The following is a 6,770-nucleotide window of genomic DNA, read 5'->3' on the forward strand; positions in this document are numbered from 1 at the left end:
CCCCTTCTTCCAGTGGTTGGAGTCCTGCTGACATCATCAAATCTAATGCAGGGCCCAGAGGGAAGAGGGGTGAGCACTAACTGACGGGGGGGGAGCAGGGATCAGGTAAGTAAAAGTCTTCTTTCCCATATCCCTAAATAGAAACAAGCAGCTAACCCTTGCAGCGTGGGGGTAGCCCCATTGCAAGGGTAGTTTTTTTGTTTACCTGAAGATAGGCTTTAAAGCACATGTGAACATGTGACCTCTGCCCTATATAATCAGGTGGGTGCTTCATGAGGAAAGTTGCCCCGAAATAAGCTTCCCTCTCAAAGTAGCAGCCGTTTGCCAATGGCATTGGGGCTCTTTTGTACCACTGGTTACACAAGAAAGTGGAGTAAGGATCAGACCCCCAAGGTTAGTTTGTATTGCTTCTATGGATACCCTACCCACTTACTTGGCACAAAGTACAGTTGAGGAAGAACATAAATGGAAAATGGTAAGAAAAAAACTAAATTTGAGAGGGATTAGATCACCTGTCAGGTTTTTATTGCTGTCTGTATCCCCATTGGGGAGATTCACCCTCTATATTTGTCCTGGTGACTGTTATCACTGAAAATAAAAGTGAAAGAAAATCCCACATTTTGGGATTTGTCACAAGAACAGGAATAAAGGGGAAATCGTCCAATGTTTAATTATAGGGAGTAGACATTCCACATGTTTTTACCCTGTTGTAGCAGCAATTGAAATAATGAAGTATAAAAAGATATATTAAATATTAAGTTCACCCCTGCCCCCTACCTGCCAACGCCCCCACCCCACTTTTTTCATCCCCTTTTCCTGTTTTGCAGGGTCATTAGGAGCTGGCTGTCTCTTCTAGGTTCTTGCGGCCATTCCCCATGATGCACCACGGGGTTCACTCTCTGGCCACTGTGTGTCCCTGCTCCAACGGCCTCCTGAGATATGTGACCGGGATATGACAAGAGGCTTCAGCTGTAGGACACTTCATGGGATTGTACACTCTATACTCAAAACACCTTAAAAATAAAATAAAGGACACCAAACCAAATTGTGGGTAAACCTAAGGCTGCGGCCTCTTTATTGGGTTTAAATAACAATAGCTTTTAACTACTAGAAAACTGGGCTGTTTACACCCCCTTCCTGTCCAGGCCATTTTTCAGTATAACCACTGGGGTACTCTAAATGACGTTTATTCCGTCATGCAACGCTGTGCTGAATTGCATTTTATACAATTTTTTGGGGGACACATAGAGCTTTCTTTTGGTGGTATTTTCCCTATGTTATGTTATGAAACATTTATTATCACCCCCAATTTTTTGGTAAAATGTGAAAGAAGGGGTCACATTTGGGTAAATAGACACCAAACATGTCAGGTCTTAAAATTGTGCGCGCCCGCAAAATCGCAAACAAATGACCACACCAAAAATTGGCCATAGGTGACGCTTCAAAAGCTTTTACTTCTCAACAGTTTAGTGCTATCAGTGATTAATGGCCCTAGAATTATTGCTCACAATCTGACATTTGTGGTAATATGTAACAATGGGCGCAATCGTCGTTCTCACACATAGATGCACCCGACGCATGTTTGCGCTTGTATGTAAGGAACTTTTACATTTTTTTGTGTTTTTTTATTTTTTACATATGATTTTATTTTTTTATGCTTCTTTAATTTTTTTGTAAACTTTTTGTATAAGTTGTTTCTTTTACACTTAACTTTATTCCTATCACATAGCGTGCTAAGAAGCCCCCTATGTGATAGCCAATTTATGTGACAGGTCCTCTTTATGGAGACGTCAGGGGTCTTCAAGACCCCTAATGTCACCTAAGGACCCCCAAAGAAGCTGATGAAGCAGAGATCTGCTTCACCAGCTTCTCTCCGGCTTCTGCAGCTGGGAATGACAGCTGAATGCGGAAGTGATGTAATATACATCACTTCCTGCATTCTGACACATCTACTGATCTCTGGTGACAGAGCCTTCGTGGCAATCTTTGACCAATTGTTCTCTTTCGTCCACATCCAGGGAGATTAGCTACAGTGCCAGGGACTGTAAACTTCCTGACAATGTTGTGCACAGTGGACACAGGAACATTAAGATCTCTGGAGATGGACTTGTAACCTTGAGATTGTCCGTGCTTTTCCACAATTTTTGTTCTCAAATCCTCAGACAATTCTTTGCTTTTTCTTCTCCATGCTCCGTGTGGCACACAGAGACACGCAACAGGAAGGTTGAGTAAATTTTCACAATTTTTAAATGGTTGCCGGTGTGATTTCTATATTGTCAGCAACTGATAATTGATACTGGTGAGTTTAATTACAAATTACAGGAGCATCACAAACTAAGAATGCAATTATTTCTTGCAATTTGGAGAATGTGCCAATAATTTTGTCTACTCCATTTTTGGAGTCTTGCGTGGAAGATTTTGGGGGGTTTTCCACCACTTTTTTTGTGTCACACCAATACAAACAAAAGAAATAAACATGAGAATGCCTAAACATTTGTAATTGCAACAATTTTCTGCGTGAAGTGTTGCATCATCTGACAGAAATGCAGGGGTGCCAATATTTTTGGCTTTTACTGTATAACCCTTTTAATGCAGTGGTTCTCAACCTGTGTGACCTCAGGACCCACATTTGGCCTTGGTCATTAAGTCATCTCCCAGGTCACATGGCATTGCGGTACTGCACGTTCCGGTGCAGGCGATCAAACTGTGGGTGGGAGGTGCGTTGTGGGTGCCATTCAAGTGAATGGCAATGCAACATACCTCCCACACCAGAATTTGCAGTAGGTGCGATTTTACGTGGTACAGTGCGTTAATCGCACATCACTGTACCACGCAATAACACACTGTACTAGTGTGCACGGGCCCTCAAAAACACTGACAGACGCACACAATCACGCACACAATCACAGACACAATCTCACACACTCACAGACATTCTCACACATACACACTCCAAAAAAACTTAATTGATTTTTTTTAAGATCCACCCAGTTTCCCTACCTCATGAGAACTGGAGTGGATCCTCAGCCTGGGGTCTAATGTGGGCTGCTGTGCTGTGATGGAGCTCCATCCATATGTGCATTGCTGGTACAGTTCCCTTGCGCACCCTGTAGAGATTCCAGGAGCCAGAATGTGAGGTCACTCCGGTCCAGGCACCTCTACAGGTCATGTGAGGGAGCTGTAAGCAATGCTCGTATGGCCATAGCCTCAGCCCACCCCACATCAAGCTGACACTCGGCATCGGGCAGCATATTTGAATGGCTGCTCAGCATGAGAACTGACAGTGCTGCGCTATGGAGAGGCTGAGGAGCCCCTCACCTAGAAAAGTGGAAGGCATGCCGTGACCCACTGAACACAAGGCCGCGACCCACTTTTGGGTCACGACCCACCAGTTGAGAACCAAGGCTTTAATGTAATATATAATTGAATATCTAGTAAAGTCAATATAAAACTATAGCTTTGAAAGAGTGTCAATCCCATTGTTAGTCCATTTACATTATCTCCGTGGCCCTAACATTCTCACCTAGGTGAGAATACAGGCGGGGGTGGGCTGAAAAATGAAAAAAAAGTGGGTTTTATAAATTGTGGAGGGGGATGCAGTGAGGAAAACTCCATCTTGGGATGAAAGTGGGACTTCAGACAAATTTTTTTTTGTATAGAGTATGGGAAGGTTAAAACTTCTGTCGGCTTTTATTGCTGCTTCTGTTGCTTTTGGGGAGATTTCTCCGTATGTACTGACTTTTTACATTTCATTTTTTTTTTTAAATAAAGATTTCTAAAGAACGGGTCTTAACATTTGTTTTTGTTTTTTAACAGGTATATTTTATTCATTTTTTTTAAGACACATAACAACCATGTACAACACATCAAAAAGGAAACAAACCCACATACCATCCCACTATACAAAGAGCAATACAAAAATACAATGCATACACAACATTAAGACTAAAGCAAACAAAAACCGTAGACACCACCGAATCCCAGAATGGTTTGAGCTTGGAGCATGCCCACACCATATGGAAAAACGTGCCCATGTCCACCGCACACCTGGCACAATGCCCATCAGTCCCAGGATATATCCTAGCCAATCTAGCAGGAGTGTAGTATGCTCTATGTAGAAATTTCAGCTGGATAAACCGTTCCCTGGGAGAAATCACTGTGGTGACATAAGCCTGGACAACTGATTCCCAACTGTCCTCCGTCAAAAGGGGAATATCCTCCCTCCACTTCCCAAATAGGGCCACAAGCAGGGGTCCTCCTCTGCAGGTCAAACGGAGGTAGAGAGAGGATAGAGGTTTGTTCATCCTGTCTGTCATCAGGAAACTCTCAATCCGGTCGGAGTGCACCGTCACAGGGGCAGGAAACTGGGCTCTATATGCATGCTGCAGCTGCAGATATCGGAAGCGCATAGTCGGGGGTAATTTGTACTCAGCCTGGAGCCCGGCAAAGTCCAACAGCGGACCCCCGGGCATAATATGCTTAACCAGTGTTATCCCGTGACGGGCCCAAACCTGAGGATCAGGAATAGAGTGGAAGTGTTCCAACCTCGGGTTCCCCCACAGGGGGTACATAGGGGAAGACGGTGCCGGCCGGCACCCGTCCCCTGCGCACTCTATCCCACACCGCCAGCACAGTACGCATGGGCCCGGTGACCGCAATGTTAGACCTCGGACCCCGGAACACCAAGTTGCTCAGCCCAGCATAGGAACCCAAGAGGGCTGCCTCCAGCGTCACTGCCGGGTTACCCTGATCTCTCTCGAACCACCAGCGGACCATGACGAGGACTGCCGCCCAATAGTAGGTTCTAAAGCAGGGCAGTCCCAATCCCCCTTCCATGAGGGGGAGTCGGAGGGCCTCCCTAGACACCCTGGGTGTCTTCCCCGCCCATATGAAAGTAGTCAGTATGCCATCCAGAGTTTTAAAGAATGAATTAGGGATCAGGACTGGAGTGTTCCGGAAGCAGTAGAGGAACTTGGGAAGGAATACCATTTTGATTAAATTAATTCTACCCACTGGTGTAAAGGGGAGAGTTCGCCAGGTCGCACATTTAGCCCGCAGGAGTCTAAGGATAGGGTACAAATTGTCTTCTAGGAAACGAGCGGGGTCAGAGGCTATCCTCAGGCCCAGGTACTTGAAATCAACGACCTGCACGAGGGGGGAATCAGGGTTAGGCAGGACAGGGGCCAAACCCAGTGGGAACAGCAGGGACTTCTCCCAGTTCACCCGGAGGCCAGAGTAGGAACCGAACCTGTCTATGATCTCCAAAGCCGATGACAGGGAAGGGCCAACATCTCCCAGGTACAGTATCGCATCATCAGCATAGAGCGAAAGTTTCTCCATCAGGTTTCCCACCTCCAGCCCCCCAACCCGAGCCGGGTCACGGAGCAGGATAGCCATTGGCTCCATCGCCAGCGCGAATAGCGCGGGCGAAAGGGGGCAACCCTGTCTCGTGCCCCGGCCCAGGCCAAAGGGCCGCGACAACACATTATTGATTCGCACTCTAGCCGTCGGGGAAGAATAGAGAAGCTGAACCCAGGTTACAAATCTGAGTCCAAACCCGAATCTGCGGAGTAGAGCCAGGAGGTAAGGCCATTCAACAGAATCAAATGCCTTTTCAACGTGTAGGGCTGCCACCGCCTCCTGCCCCCGCGAGTCCCTGAGCCTATCCACATTGGTGAAGAGACGTCGCAAGTTGACACCGTTCCCCTCCCGGGCATGAACCCCGTCTGATCACCATGTACAAGCAAGGCAATCACTGCATTGAGCCGATTACCTAGCATACGGGTTAGGAGTTTTACATCCACATTTAGTAGGGAGATGGGTCGATATGAAGAACATTGTTACGGGTCCCTCCCAGGCTTGGGCACCACCACCACAATCGCCTCCATCATGGAGGGGGGAAGGGCGCCAGAGCGGAAGGCCTCCCCATAGGTACGCAAAAGGTGGGGGGCAACCCCCTCCGCATGGGTTTTGTAGAACTCTACGGGGAAGCCATCCGGGCCCGGTGTCTTACCTGTTTTAAGAGAGGAAATCGCCAGTGACAATTCCTTGTCAGTAAAAGGTTCATCTAACGCAACTCGAGAGGCTAGGGGGAGAACTGGGAAGTCCACCTCATCCAAGGAGGTCGAGAGGTCAAGGTCTGAGTAGGTAACCCGTGAGCGGTATAGTTCCCGGTAGAAGGAGGCAAATCGAGCAGTGATACTATTAGGGTCTGTCAGGATGGTCCCATCCGGGGCCACCACCCTAGAAACACTGCACGCCGCCCCGTTCTCCTGTACCAACCAAGCCAAGAGCCTACCATTCCGTTCCCCCTCTGCAAACAGTCTCTGGGTTTGATATAGCAAGCACCTCCGGGAGGCATCTGTGCGCATCAGCACCAGATCCCGGTATACACTCTGCAATTCGGAGTACACATCCGGATCCTGGGCCGCTACATAGCTCCGCTCCAGGGTCTGGGCCCGCTGTTCGGTCTCGGATAGCTGGAGATGGATCCCCCTCCTAGTCTTCCTAATAACATATTGGTATTGACCAGTGGCGTCGCTACAGGAGGGCAAGGGTGGGCAATTGCCCCCCCTAGGTTTTCACTTGCCCCCCCCCGTGTGCCCCCCCGCCAGGGATCGGCAAGGTGTCCTTGCAGGGTACCCCCCCATCTTTTTTCTTTCCTTTTTATATCGAAGTTCTTAGGGGTGTGGCACCAACTACTCAGGCCCCGGCCATAAATACTAATTTAAGCTTAGTTTATATGGCCGAGAAATATCCAATAGCAGGCT

Source organism: Nanorana parkeri, unplaced genomic scaffold, assembly GCF_000935625.1.
Source record: "Nanorana parkeri isolate BGI_ZX_2015 unplaced genomic scaffold, ASM93562v1 scaffold864, whole genome shotgun sequence".
In the NCBI taxonomy this organism is placed as follows: domain Eukaryota; kingdom Metazoa; phylum Chordata; class Amphibia; order Anura; family Dicroglossidae; genus Nanorana; species Nanorana parkeri.